Raw genomic sequence first — 15,752 nt, forward strand, 5'->3', positions numbered from 1 at the left:
CCCTCCCATTATCTCTCAGCGTTCCCCCCCCCCCCCCCCCCCCCCCACCCCTCGCCACCCGGCCCACAAGCCTCATTCCTGATGAAGGGCTTATGCTCTAAATGTTTATTCTCCTGCTCCTCAGATGCTGCCTAACCTGTTGTGCTTTTCCAGCACCACACTCTCAACTCTGATCTCCAGCATGTGCAGTCCTCACTTTCTCCCAGCATATTCAGATGAGCCAAACAGGTTTAAAAGAAACACAGAAAGCACCTGACAAAGGTGTTTGATTTTCATCTCACTGAGTGAAAAGTAACTAGGGAGAGAGTAGGGCCCCTAAGCAAGATGGCCTATGTATGGGACTGCAGGAGATGGAGGAGATACTAAACAAGTATTTTGCATCATTGTTTATTATGGAAACAGATATGGAAGATAGAGAACTTGGGGAAATAAATAGCAATATTTTGAAAAATATCCATATTACAGAGGAGGTGGTGCTGGATGGCTTAAAACTCATAAAGGTCGATAAATCCCTAGGACCTGATCAAGTATACCCTAGAACTGTGGGAAGCTAGGGAAGAGATTGCTGAGCCCCTTGCTGAGATATTTGTACTACCGGTAGTCACAGCTAAGGTGCTGGAAGTCTGGAAGTTGGCAAATGTGGTCTGACTAAGAAAGGTGGTATGGAAAAGCTAAGGCACTATAGACCAGTGAGTCTGACATCAGTAGTGGGCATGTTCTTGGCAAGGATCCTGAGGGACAGGATTTACATGTATTTGGAAAGGCAAGGACTGACTGGCTTTGTGCATGGGAAATAATGTGTCTCACAAACTTGATTGAGGGCTTTGAAGAAGCAACAAAGAGGATTGATCAAGGCAGAATGATGAATGTGATCTATATGAACTTTAGTAAAGCATTTAACAAGGTTCCACCAATAGACTGGTTAGTAAGATTAGATCACATGAAATACAGGAAGAACTAGCAATTTGAATACAGAACTGGATTGAAGGTAATAGACAGAGAGTGGTGGTGGAGGGTTGCTTTTGAGACTGGAGGCTTGTGATTAGTGGTGTGCCACAAGGATCGGTACTGGATCCATTGCACTTGTCATTTATATAAGTGATTTAGATGTGAACATACGAGATATAGTTAGTAAGTTTGCAGATGACACCAAAATTGGATGTGTAGTAGACATTGAAGAAGGTTACCTTAGAGTACAATGGGACCTTGATCAGGTGGGCCAAAGGGCTGAGGAGTGGCAGATGGAGGTTAGTTTAGATAAATGTGAGATACTGCATTTTGGAAAGGCAAATCAGGGCAGAATGTATATACTTAATGATAAGGTCCTTGGGAATGTTGGTGAACAGAGAGACATTGGAGTGCAGGTTCATTGTTCTTTGAAAGTGGAGTTGCAGGTAGAGAGAACAGAGAATAGAGAATGGTATGCTTGCCTATATTGGTCAGTGCATTAACTATAGGATTTGGGAGGTCATGTTGTGGCTGTACAGGACATTGGTTAGCCCACTTTTGGAATACTGTGTTTAATTCTGGTCTCCCTGCTTTGGAAGAATGTTGTGAAATTTGCAAGGGTTCAAAAAAGATTTGCAAGAATGTTGCCTGAATTGGAAGGTTTGAACTATAGAGAAAGGTTGAATGTGCTTTTCCCTGGAGCATCAGAGGTTGAGAGATGACCTCATAGAGGTTTATAAAATCATGAGTGTGGATAGGCTGAATAGCCAGGGTCTTTTCCCTGGGGTGGGGGAGTCCAAAACTAGAGGGCATAGGTTTAAGGTGAGAGGGGAAAGATTTAAAATGGACCAAAGGGCCAGATTTATCAGGCAGAGGGTGGTGCGTGTATGGCATGAGCTGCCAGAGGAAGTGGAGGAGACTGGTACTATTACATTTAAAAGGCATTTAGATGGGTATGTGAATGGATAGGTTTAGATGAATATGCGCCAAATGCTGGCAAATGTGACTACATTAAATTGAGGATAGTACAGCATGGATGAATTGGACTGAAGAGTCTATTTCCATGCTGTACAGCTCTATGTCTCTATGACTCGTTGATTATCAAAAACTGAAACAGAAACCTTATACAGGTAGTTCTTCTATAATGTGATGTTTGCTTTCTTGTGCAACCCTGCATTATAGAAAAATTGCACTTTAGAAACAGTGCTTAAAGTATTGATAATGTAATCAGGTTACAGACACCACATGTTTTAAAAGCTCACGCTTTTGAAACAGTGTTCACAATTCATCAGTCATATTACAGCAAATTCAAGTTAACAAAATGTACGTTACAGCAGTACGACCTGCATACAACATATTTAAATTACAAAATACATACAAGTACCAAGACATTTGTAATTGTGTTGTGTAGACTTGTGAACCCTTCATCTATTCTGCTTCCATTATACTACTGTTTGCTGCATTGTCTGTTGAGATAACTGCACAGATGCCAGTATCCCGTCACCAAGTCACCCTTCATTTACTTGTGCACAGTACACTGATTGTGGCCAGCTGGCTCAGAATCAATTGCCTGAACTGAGGAGATTCTAATCTCCTAGTTTTTTTTCCTAGTTTTATCAAACTGTACAAAACACAAACAGTCAACAGTGAACAATAAACAGCAATTTGCAAGAAACAGCAATTTGCAGGAGAAAAGGGCAGCAAGGTCAAACCCCAAACCCTAACGTTCAACCAGTTTTCAGGGAGATGAGGACAAATCTCAAATCCCACTTGCATTCATCACAAAGATAACAGTAACAGACACAGGCAAGACAGTAGAATCAAATCAGAAACAGTACATAGAACACAAACCCAATGTAGCTATAAGTAAGACACCTGATACTCCTCTGCACCACATACTGATCAGACCGTCCTTTCCACACCACACACATGGATATTCAGTCTTTAGAGGCCTGGTCCATTCAAAGGACCAGGCCCACTCACAGGAACACAGTACATTGAAAAGGTGCAGTTAACTCACAGGGGTTTGGTCCACTCCAGGATGCAGAGTCCACTCCACAACACAGAGTCCACTCCAGGATGCAGCAATTGCTCACTTCCCAGCACACACACAGGTGTTCAGTCTTTACAGAGTTCTAGTCACCCACAAAGGGCCAGGCCTACCCATATTGGACCAGCTTGGCTGGAAAGATGTATTTTCTCACAAGGGCTCAGTCCAAGTGTCAAAAACTGTCCACAGTCCAATATTTTCAGCGGTGACTTGATGGGTGTCCAAGAAGTTCAAAACCAAAGTGGACTTTTTCAGGGGAAGCACCACTGGTGGAGTACCTGCCAGTGGGAGGCGGCTCAAGGCATCGAGGATAGCTACTTGGGTTCCTGAACGGTGTTCTAACTTGTACGTGTACATGCTGAGAATAAGAGCCCAATGCTTAATTCTGCCGGAAACCATGGGCAGCAGCACCTTGTCTTCCTTTAGTAGCCCAAGCAGGGGTTTGTAATCTGTTACTATGACAAATTCCTACCCGTAAAAGTACTGGTGAAACTTCCTCACACTAAAGATGACCGCCAAACCTTCCTTCCCTATCTGGGCATATTAGCGTTCGGCATCAGCCAAAGTATGGGAAGCAATTGGGCATACATCTCCAATTGGCCACTGGTGAGTCAACACTATCCCAATACCACACGGGGAGGCATAGCATGTCAGCACTACCTCTCACTTCGGATCACAGTGGGCCAACAACTTCCTAAAGGTTACTTCTTGGCAACTATTTCTCAGGCTGATCCTTTTTCAATTGCAGGTGTAAGAGTGCCAAGATGGAGGCCAGGTTATATATGAATTTTCTATAATAATTCACTAACCCAAGGAAAGGCTTAAGCTCCGGTATAGACAAGGGAACTGGGGCTCCTTTGAGCACCCTCACTTTCTCCTCCAACGGGTGTAAACCAGTTTCGTTGACTGTAATCTGATTAGGTCACTTGGGATGCCTGGAACACACATTCTTCCCTTCTAAGGTATATGTCCACCTGGAAGAAATGTTTAAGCACTATATCCAAGTTCTCCAAGTGTCTTTTATTGGTCTTCCCCATTATTAGTACGGCATCCAGATAAATGGCAACCTGGGATAACCCTTGTAAAATCTTCTCCAACATCCACTGGAAAGGGCACAGGCTGATGATACCCCAAATGACAGTCTTGTATATTGATATAAACCCTTATAGGTATTAGTAATAGTAGTATATGTCTGAGACTCCTCATCCAGTCGCAATTGCAGGTACATTTGGCTCACATCCAGCTTTGTAAAGGATAGCTCCCCTGCCCCACCCTGCCAACTTTGTGTACAAGTCCTCGACATGACGGATCAGGTATTTATCAGTGTGAAGTAGTTTATTGTTTACTTAAAATCCCCACAAAGGTGAAATGAATCGTTAGGCTTCACAATCTGTACAGTCGCTGCTGCCCATTCTGCAAATTGCACTGGTTTGATTATTCCTTGACTTCCAGCCTCCTGATTTCTGCCTCTACTTCTGCCCGCAAGGCAAATGACACTGGGCAGGTCTTGCAAAATCTCGGATTTGCTTCCTGGTCAATATGTAAAGTGGCTTTGTCCCTTTTGATAATCCCAAGCCCTTCCTGAAATACTCCTGGATATTTCCCTTGGACTTCACTGAGGCAGCCATTTTCTGATTGAAAAGTGTTGAGCCAATCCAGGTGAAGTTTTCTCAACCAATTCTGCCCCAATAGGCTTGGGCCCGAGCATTTTACTACCATCAATGGCAACTGCACCAACTGCTTCCAATAGAAGACCGGAACTAAAGTTGCATACTTAATCTGCAAACGTAAGGATTCGAGTCCTAAGCAAATCTTGTTAAAGGCTGATTCTGCAACCACAGATACAGCTGTGCTGGTATCAACTTCCAGAGGAACTGGGTGACTACTTAAACAAACATTAAAATTTAATCAGTTTTGATGTGGATGTCATGAAGCAATTTAATTGTTTCACCCCACATGTAGGGTGACTTTCCAGGGTGTGCACTCTCCTAGGTACCAGCCTATGAGTGTTCTTACTCAAGTCAGGTCTTGTAGGACTTCTTTGCTTACTCGAGTCCACATACTGACAGCAACTACAATGGCTTACTGGCTCAGATCCTGAAGAACTGTTTAGTCACTTGGCCAAGGCTCAGCTTTGTTGTGGGGTTCTGCTGTGAGCTGGCCTAGGGTCCCTCTGCTCAGGTTGTGCCCTGCATGAGGCTCTGCAATTGTTTACACTCCAATGGTGTTCTCCAAGCTCAGTCGGAGAGGTGAGGGAATCAACTTGCATTAGGATGCCCTGTAGCTCCCATACTCCACTTGCCCTATTTTCTAATGACAAAGCTAATTGTAGTGTCTGTTTGAAGTGCAGCTGTGCTTCAGCTTGCAGGCACTTCTGCATAATTACATCATTAATCCCACATATCAAATGGTCTCTCACCATCTCATTCAGTGTTAACCCAAAAACACATGCTTCTGCCAGTCGTCTCAAACTCGTCAAAAATCCCAATATGGATTTCCCCAGTTTTCTAACTGCCGAATAGAACCGATAGCATTTCAGAATTAGAGGAACTTCGGGGATGTACTATTCCTTAACCAACTTTGTCAACTCATGGAAGGTTTTAGTGTCTGGTGCTTCTGGGAAAATCAAGTGCCTTATAACCAAGAATGCTGTAGGTCCACAAGCAATCAGAAGGATTATTTGTTGCTTCTCATCTGCCCCAATGTCAGTTGCCCAGAAAAAATATCGCATTCTTTCCACGTACTGGGCCCAGTCTTCAACAGTAGGATCAAATCAGTCAAGCTTCCCAAATAAAGGCATGATGCCAGAAATGCTTGCCTCAATTCCAAGTTGACTGTCGCAAGTGAATGTTCTTCAGGCACATCCTGTTTTCTCTCATCGCCACTGAAATACCTGCAGAGAGGCTGGTATCTCATCAACACATCACCCTATATTTACTTGTGCACAGTACACTGGCTGTGGCCAGCCAGCTTGGAGTCGGTCACCTGAACTGAGGAGATTCTAATCTCTCGGGTTTTATTTCACAAAATCATAATTCTATTTAAAAATACAAGGATTTATCATGTTATTGACAGTTGCGTCACTAATTGAATGGAGTTTGCTTTTATTTCCTGTATAGGAACTTCAGCCCAGGGTCTACATGCAAAGCTTTTGGCCTCCACTTACAGACCTAGTCCACACACAAAAGCTCAGTTCGGAGCCTACACACAATGTCTCAGCGCAGGGCCTACACACAAAAATAAGTGCACAAAGGCCAGGTACCATCACCAAGTCAACCTTTATTTATTCGTGCATTACTACACTGGCTTTAGCCAGCCAGCTTGGAGCCAGTTCCCTGAACTGAGGAGATTCTAATCTCCTGGTTATATTGGTCAGACAGGGTTTTCCTGATTGGGCATTCTAGCACCTCACTTCTCGACTTTTCCTGATTGCCCAGGTTAATAACCTAAGTAATGACCTTGTAGTGAATGAGGTCAACCTGGTTCCAATCGTTATACTCATTTACAGCCAGTCATCAATAGATTCCTACCACTGGAACTGTTAACTCCTAATTCTTATGATGATAAACCTTTCTTGTTTCACTTAACCACATGAAAGGCTTTCCTTCAAAATCAAAATCATACAGCTGCTGCAAACTTGAGGAAACAGACCAGGCACTGTAAACTCAGACACAGTGCTGAGTTCAACAGTTTAAGATCATAATCGCTATCCTCATAGCAGTGAGCAGTTTTTAATAATGCTTTTGCCATAAACATTTACATTTCCTTTAGACCAATCTTTTGGTTCCTTTTGTTTGATCTTCCCCCACCCTTATCCCTCCTGTCTCTGCTTTTGCTTTAAATCTCTTAAAAGTACCAGTTTGAATTGAACTGAATTGAATTCATTGTCACATGTACCGAGGCACAGTGAAAAGCTTTGTCTTGTGAGCAATACAGGCAGATCACATAGTTAAGTTGCATAGATAAGTAAATAACAGGCAAACAGCGGCAAAAACAAAAACACAGGTACAGTTGAATGTTAAAAGTTTGTGAGTCTATTCAGTATTCTAAAAATAGTAGGATAGAAACGCTTACGAAACTGGCCAGTGCATGTGTTCAGGCTTCTGTACACTGTTATGTGTTTTGATAATAATTCATTGTTCAGAAATGTTTCTAGATGCTTCCCAACCTGCTGAGTGTTCCTAGCATTTTTGGCTTACCTTAAGGATCACTCAAACTAACCTTAATTCACATGTGGACTATGGTAACTAAAATGCAATCTCTAACGTTGTAGATGATTATAATTTCCAGACATGGGAAGATAGTCAATGCTGCTGAGAACTGCAAAAAAAATTCCAGGAGTACATTAATAAATGACATAATGGACAGATAATTGGCAAATGATGGTTTAAAAGTAAAAAAATGAAGTAGTAAATTTTATTTGAAGAGTAGAGATGTCACTTATACATGAAAGCTGCCAGTCTGGCTGGGATAGAGGAATAAATGGATATTGTGTACAAATCTAAAAGTCACACTAAGTCAGCAGGGCTACAAAAAGTAAGGAAACCAGTACTGGAATTTATTTCTAGAGTCATATATTAATATAGCATGGATCATACTCTTCAGTCCGACTTGTCCATGCTGATCAGGTTTCCTAAACTGAACTAGTTTCATATGCCTGCATTTGGTCCATATCCCTCCAAACCTTTCTAATCCGTGTACCTGTCCAAATGTCTTTTAAATGTTGTAATTGTACTCACCTCTACCAATTCCTCTGGCAGCTTGTTTCATATAGGCACCATCCTCTGTGTGAAAAAGTTGCCTCTCTGGTCCGTACTAAATCTTTCCCCTCTCACCTTAAACCTATGCCCTGTAGGTTTGGACTCCCCTATTCTGGGGAAAAGACCTTGGCTATTCAACTTATCCATGACCCTCATGATTTTATAAACCTCTATAAGGTTACCCCTCAACCTTTGATGCTCCAGGGAAAATAGCCCCAGCCTATTCAGCCTCTCCCTGCAGCTCAAATGCTCCAACCCCGGCAACATCCTTGTAAATCCTTTCTGGACCCTTTCAAAATTAACATCTTTCCGATACAGGGAGACGAGAACTGAATGCAGTATTCTAAAAGTAACCCAACCAATATCCCGTACAGCTGTAACATGACATCCCAACTTCTATACTCAATGCATTTACCAATAAAGGCAAAACACTTTTTCCACTCCCCTGTCTACCTGCGACTCCACCTTCAAGGAAGTATGAACCTGCACTCCAAGGTCTCTTCACTTAGCAATACTCCCCAGGACCTTATCATTAAGTGTATAAGTCCTAACCTGATTTGCCTTACCAAACTAAATTAAACTCTATCTGCTACTCCTCAGCCTGCCATCTGGCCTAGGTCTCGTTGTACTCTGTGGTAACCTACTTCACTGGTCTCTACACCTTTAAAAAATTGATTATTATTTTAATACAGTGGGTTATTCTTATATGGAATGAACTGCCTGAACAACTGGTGAAATTGATTCAATTGTAACTTTCCAACGAGGATTGGATGTAAAGGTGAATAGCGAATATTTGCAGGGCTATAAGCGATGAGTGTGAAGCAGGACTAAATGGATGGCAAATTTACTGAGGTGCCAGTGGTGTGATGGTTGATTTGCCTCCGGTGTTGCAAGAATAAATTGAAATGTTGAATAACTGTCCAGATCAGGCTGAAGGAGAAATAACTGACTTTTATTAGATGGATAGAACTTTTGAAAACAGCTTTTTTAGTTAAGTGTCTATTCTGTTGAATTTCCCAGAGGATTTCTCTCTGCAAAGCCCAATGTGATTTCTTGCCAAGCACCAAATATGCTTCATTAACTACCAACCTCTGTCATGCGATTCTCACCCCATCCTCACCATTCCTAAAACAACTTGCCGCTATCAGGCTATTCTGGAATTGACTGATGACCCTAGTGTCCACACCAATTTTACAAAGCTGTTTTTGACCCAGACAAGCACTGCTAGCCTGGAACTGCCCTGCATTGTTCTTTACATTTATCTTGGACATGGCAAACAAAAGAAAAAAGTGCCTTACTTTTCAGACAGGGCACTGGATGCCCTGGTAGATGAAATGCTGTAGATGAAGATGTCCTTCTCTCCCAAGACCATCACAACACCAGACTATGCCAGCCTGATCTGAAGTTGCCATCTTGGACAGTGCAATTTCACTCTTCTGGAGGAATATCAATGACCTTCTCAAATTCACTAGTGTAGGTGCCACCATCATCTCTCTGACACTTCGCATGAACTCTATCTCTTCTACTGTACCCACTTCAAGGCTCATGCTCTGCCAAACTCAGTATTGCCAATAACACCTTCCCTCACTCACAATCGTCAACCCCAATTCCTGAAACCACTAACCCTGCACATCCACTGGTGCTTCCTATCCACTCAGAGCACCTCCCACGTGCACTAAAAGTAACACTCATTTCACCCACTTTCATCCCCCTCAATACCTGCCTTTTTCTTGTTCCAGGAAAATAGCCCATCAAGAGGTCAAGATGGTTGGGGTAGACAAGCATTGAGGCTGGAAGAACACATGCAAGCCAGGCAGCATCAGGAGGTGGAGAAGTCAGTGTTTTCGGTGTAACCCTTCTCCAGGACTCTGAAATTCAGTTATTTTCCTCTTATGAGGGAAGGATCCTGGCTCTTAGTGCTCTCATTGGATTCCTGATGGTCAGAAAGTAAATAGTATCAGAGGTCGCCTTTGATTTACTATGTTAGGACCCCTTGAGTAAAGACTATTTCCCTCCTTGACTTGACTGAGAACTGCTGACAATCATGATAAGCTTTCTGACTTTGTCTCTGCCCTAACTGGCATGACAAGATAGTCCTGTGAGCCTGTTACCTCTGGCTGAGAAGCAAGGTGCAAAAATGCATGACAAGATAGGGATGCTCTGACCATCCAAGTAGGGCAGAGAATGAGTGAGCACAAAATGAGCAAGCAAAGAGTGCAGGGATGCAGCCCTGTCTAGTCCATGAGCTGGGTACATGCCCTGACTGTACAGTATCCTTTCTGCAGCATTATAAACAATTTCTGGTACAGCCTAAGGTGCAGCATTGAAATGCAGAAACGTCCTGTAAGTTTGGAGACGTACCATGAGGGTCCATAGAGGCTTGCACATGTTGGGTGCCAGTATCCACGGACATGGGATGTATGTGGCCAGTGGTCATTGAGCTCGCCCTGAGAGATTGGCACCCATTGTCCAACATGATGGTCCTTTGGAGCAAATGGAGAGTTGAAGTTTCCAGGCACATGTTCTGACTTCCATGTTGAGCATTCTCATCACATAGCTTGTTTGGTGTGCTATGTGAGATAGAAAACTGAATATTGAGGAGGCAAGTTGACCTGTTAGTAAGGCATTTAATTTTAGTGAATTACACCAACTTTTGCATACACTTTCTTGCATCTTTTATAATTATTTTGGTTGCTCTGTGAACAATGTTTATTAATGCACTCATTTCTTTTGTTTTGTTCAGTCAGCACTCAGAATACATTGGTCCCCTGCAAAAGTCATTACTGTTAAAGTCTTGCTGGGGATATAATTAGAGAGAGCTGGAATAACCAAATACATAAACACAATGATTTATCTCCAGATAATACATCAGATGATGCTCACACCATGCATTCAAAAAGATGTGTGAATCTGAAAGCAGTTCCACACTGTTAAAACTGTTAAGCATGCCTTTCCAATTCAAATAGATGCAAGTCAAGTAAACACTTGCTTTATTTAACTTTGCTTTGTTAGTACAGAGATGACTGAGCATGATGGCCCAGAATGCCATGTATTGCATGTTTCTCATTGTCATTGGACCACATCACTGGGTGGATATTACCTGGGTAGGATGTTAACAATTGTAGTATGAATTCCAACCTGGTTCCAGTTTAAATGGAGGCAGGATGACATGGAGGAGTGATGTTGAGGTGGGGGGGAAATGACTAAGTCAGAAGGCAGTTCACGAATTAAGATATTTTAGTGAGGCTGCATGCACTACATTTTAACACTAATTGACTGGCATGGGAAAAGCAGTAACTTAAAGAGAAGGCAGGACAACCATTTGGAAGAATTAAGTGCGTTTCCAGTTCTATTAGTGAGTTAGGATTGCTTCTCTTGGTCTCTCAAGCAAGCATGCTTTCTAATCCACATGATAAACCCTACTCCACATTAAATCAGATATCCCTCCCTCAACAGTCACCAAACAAGCAGTCATCTCTGCCTCTGCCTTTTTTTCAACCTTTATTATTATTCTTTGCCCTTCCAAATCACACTGTAGCCACCCCACAATACAATCCCTATCTTAAACAGTAGGACACCCATCATCTCCTAGACTGCAGCCTCTTTTGGAGCCTTCCTTGATCCACAATTCGTCAATCAGGCTAACTTCCAGTCAGGAATTTTTGCATTTCCAAAATAAAATTCCTCCTCCTTTTGGAAATCACAGCCTAGCAAAAATCAGTTCCAAGTTATCAGCTCAGTGGCAATCTTATCTCTGAGTCTCTTAACTGAGACTTGCACCTTCTACTTGATTGAATGAAACAATCAGGATTGATCCAGGCCTCCAGCACTAACCTGTTGAGGGAGAAATTTGTTTGCATGTTGCGTACAACTACATTGATTCACAAGCATAGGAATATCACTGACCTGCGGGCGTCGTATCGCAATCTTCAATGATATGAGTGTAAAGGAATTGGATTGAAGCATGAAAGAAACATATTTTTGAAAGCTACGATTAAATTGTAGGGAAATGAGATTAATTGGACCTGTTTTTTTTTACAAGTTATGGACATCTCTGGTATGGCTAGCATTTGTTGTCCACCCCTAACTGTGATGAACATACTTCTTAAACTGTGGTCACCCAGCTGGTGCAGATACATCCACAATGCTGTTAGGAAGGGAGTTCCAGGATTTGATCCCACGACAGTGAAGGAATCATTATGTAGTCCCAAGTAAGGATGGTGTGTGGCTTGGAGCTGAACTTGTTGATGATAGTGTTCTCATGTGTTTCTTGTTCTTGCCCAATTCATGGTGATCAAGGTTATGAGTATGGAAAATGCTGTCAAAGGAGGCTTGGGGAGTTGCTGTATCTTGTCCATAGTATACACTGCTGCCAATGTACGTTAGTCATGAAGGGAGTGAATGTTGAAAGTAATAGATGCAGAGACAATCAGGCAAGTTGTTTTGTCTTTACTCATGCCATGCATCTTGTACGTAACTGCAGACAAGTAGACAGAATTCCATCATACTCTTTACTTGTGCCTTGTAGATGGTGGTCTGGCTTTAGGTAATGGGAAGGTGTATTATTTACCGCAGAATTCCCTAACCTGATCTGCTCTTGTTGCCACAGGCTGGTCAAGTTCAATTTCTGGTCAATAATAACCTCAGGATATTGTTATTCCGCACTGGTAACACTACTGAATGTTATAGACAGATGGGTAGATTGTCTCTTGTTGGTTATGATCATAACCTAGTACTTGTGCGGTTTGAATGCTACTTGGTAATTATCAGCCCAATCCTAGATGTTAGTTTTGCTGCATATGTACATGGATCAATGATCTTAAATCAATATGCGAGGAGTTGTGAATGGCCCTAAACATTGTACAATCATCAAAAATGTCAGATGTAGCATAGAACCAACAAAGACACAATGGGCCTAATCATCTCCTTTTGTACTGTACAATTCTATGATGGTTGGTTGGCTCAGTTGACTAGTTTGCCATACAACACAACAACAGCGCAAGTTCAAATCTTGTGGCTGCAGTTACCATGAAGATCCCACCTTCTCAACCTTGGCATGGTGAGCCTCAGGTTAAACTCACCATTGATTGTCTCTATCTCTCTCTCTCTTTCTAATGAGAGAGTCAGACTATAGTGACTTTACCTTTATGATTCGAGGTAACTAGATGAACACAGTGCAAAGAACTGGGCAAGTTACAGGCAGTGTGTCAGCATGGCTTACTTGTTCTCTATCAGAGTTAGGTCCCTTTCAGGACCTTGTTAAGACATCAGTAGTCAAAATGCCAGTACAAGTGAGGTAGTAAAAGACCCTCTGTCATTTTTGCACCACTACCATCATATTTATCTGTGGCTGTGACAGTGGCAGCTAAAATCAATCCTATATTTAATGCAATAAAATGAGTCAAGAAAGCCAATGATGTGTTTGAACACCAGTGGATGCTTAATACACTCAATTCAAAAATGCTTGATTGTGCCTTTCACCATTACACTTTACCAGTAGTAAAGATTAGAGTACATACAGTGTTATATTTGTAATCAGGTAGAGTAACAATTGACAGGTGGATTATTTTTCGCTCTGGGATTTGTGAATGCAGAGATCAAAAGTTTCAAAGTCAAACAATCTCAGCAAGTCTAGACTGAAACCATATCCTTCCTCCTTGCACTTTTCTTATCATTAGTATGACTCAGAGTCATATATTTTGCATCACTGTGGCCAGAGCTTAGGTGAACATTGTAGATAGGATAAAACAAAGAACTACGAATGCTGAAGATCTGAAATAAAAACTGAAATTGCTGGAGAAACTCAGCATCTGTGGAGACAAAGCACAGTCAACATTTTGAGACCAGTGACCCTGCTTCAAAGCTGAGCATTTCTGAAAAAGAGTCACTGCTTCTCTCCACAGATGCTGTCAGACCTGCTGAGTTTCTCCAATAATTTCTGTTTTTATTGCAGAAAAGAATTCTATTGTCAGAGTACAAGAATTTCTCAGGAGAACAATTTAAGGGCAGCCTGTCTCCTTTTCATTTATTGCCTCTTCCAAATGGAAACCATGCAGTTGGACTGCTGCTCGAAGTTTCCAACATCATTATGGAATTAGCTGCCTATGTCAACAAAAGTTCAAGGCCTGTCCAATGTATAGTGAGTGCAGAGGCTCTGGGCCCTCTTTTCATTACTCCCCACATCGAGGTTTTCCATGTTCAGTATTCCAAGAGGTTGGTGTTCCTATTGCATTGTTAGCCACTATATGATGTGTAAGACATTGAAGATGAAAGTCTAGGCTGCTGTGTCTGCTGTCTGTGTGATTCTGGATGTTCTTATGTGGGATTGAGTGAGAAATAATAAGAAAAGGATGGGAATCATGTTAGCAGGCAACATATGCTGCATGCTGTTCCTACCTAATGCATAATACTGTTGAATAGTCTGAGTTTGACTCATTCCTCAGTGCATGCTGTCTTTTTCCAATCGATTCCTGCAGGCTATGTTAAGCCTGGCTGCCACTTCCTGCATCATCAGAATGCTGCCATCCTGACCCTCCAGTTTCTTCTGCCCATATTGCCCATTTCAGCGATGCCATCTTCCTCCAAGAAATACCCAACAACTGATACTGAATCACCCCAACAATCTAACACTAAATACTTCAAAAAAGGCTAACTTTTCAATTTAATCATTCACAGTCTGCATGAAAGTCATGATTTGTCTTAATTAAAAGAATCTAATTACTTATTGCTATTTTGTTTGAGCCTATTTTCAAATGTGATCGTTACACAGGAGTGAAAGTACATATGGATGAATGATGAATTTACATCTCCTAATCCTTTACCCACATCTACACTTTTTGTGGAAATTAATGCAGAGAAGAGAATTTGATCCTCAACAGTGTGAGGTCTCTGCAATGGGAAAATTAATTAGTAACTAATGAACCATTATGATAAACAATTAACAACCTTGCATGCACTAGAGTTCTGTGAAATGAATAACCTGCTTTGCATTTCTTGTACATATTTTGGGATATTTCATAGAGATCAAATTTCTTGCCTCCTGTTGTAATATTGATGGTTTATTTCAGTCAATTTTATAAATGCACTTTGCTGGTAATGGAACTTCACTTGACCAAATCATTTCAGAAAGTTGAAGGAACATTCATAATGAATTTTAATGTACAATCAAAGCCGAACTGTGGACAGCAAAGCAGCTATTTCATGGCATGTATTCTGGAAATAGTGAATTGGGTGGAATGGCAAGGAAAACAGTATGACAAAGGAGGAGAAGAAGCCAGGGTGATCGTGCCCATTGATGGTACCCCAATCTGCAGTAACCCATGCCATATGTGACCCTGTCACAATTACTTTCCCCCTGCATTCCAGCATACTGCCTCCAAACCCCATAATCAACTTCTCCAATGTGCCCACTTCAGCATTAATTCCCTGATAAACCGTATTGACTTTCAGTGAACAGACTCCCAGGACGAAGTACACCCGCACCCCTGACTGTCTTGGAAGGACAGGCCAAAATGATGAGTGAACAGATCTCTGACTGATCTCAATGCAGTTCCCAGACTGACTTACCACTAATTCCCTGATTGGCTACACTGGACCTGCAGGACTGACTGTGCCTGACTTGCTGCACTGTAAGGATATAGAAACCTTGATCGTGAACCCCCCCAAGTGGCCGATTGACTGTGACCAAGCCCTTGCACTGAGATTGCATGCTGTCCATGACTTACAGCTGTGGGGCTCCCTTGACTGATGATAGTCCTCTTTCATTTGACCGAGGACTTTGACATGGTCATTCACTTATGGAATTTTCAATTTGCTTGCCACTAATTTATTGGCACATGCTGCATGGTGCCACACAGTCTATAGAAGACCTTTAGATTTCCTTCTGTTTTAGCTGTTATCTCTTTTATTCTCTCTCTTCTCATATTCTCTTTTCACTTCTCTTCTTTGCTTTTTCAATTTCTCTTTGAAATTTCTATATTAAACCTAGGGGTTCT

The sequence above is a fragment of the Chiloscyllium punctatum genome, chromosome 41 (assembly GCF_047496795.1).
Source record: "Chiloscyllium punctatum isolate Juve2018m chromosome 41, sChiPun1.3, whole genome shotgun sequence".
Taxonomy (NCBI): domain Eukaryota; kingdom Metazoa; phylum Chordata; class Chondrichthyes; order Orectolobiformes; family Hemiscylliidae; genus Chiloscyllium; species Chiloscyllium punctatum.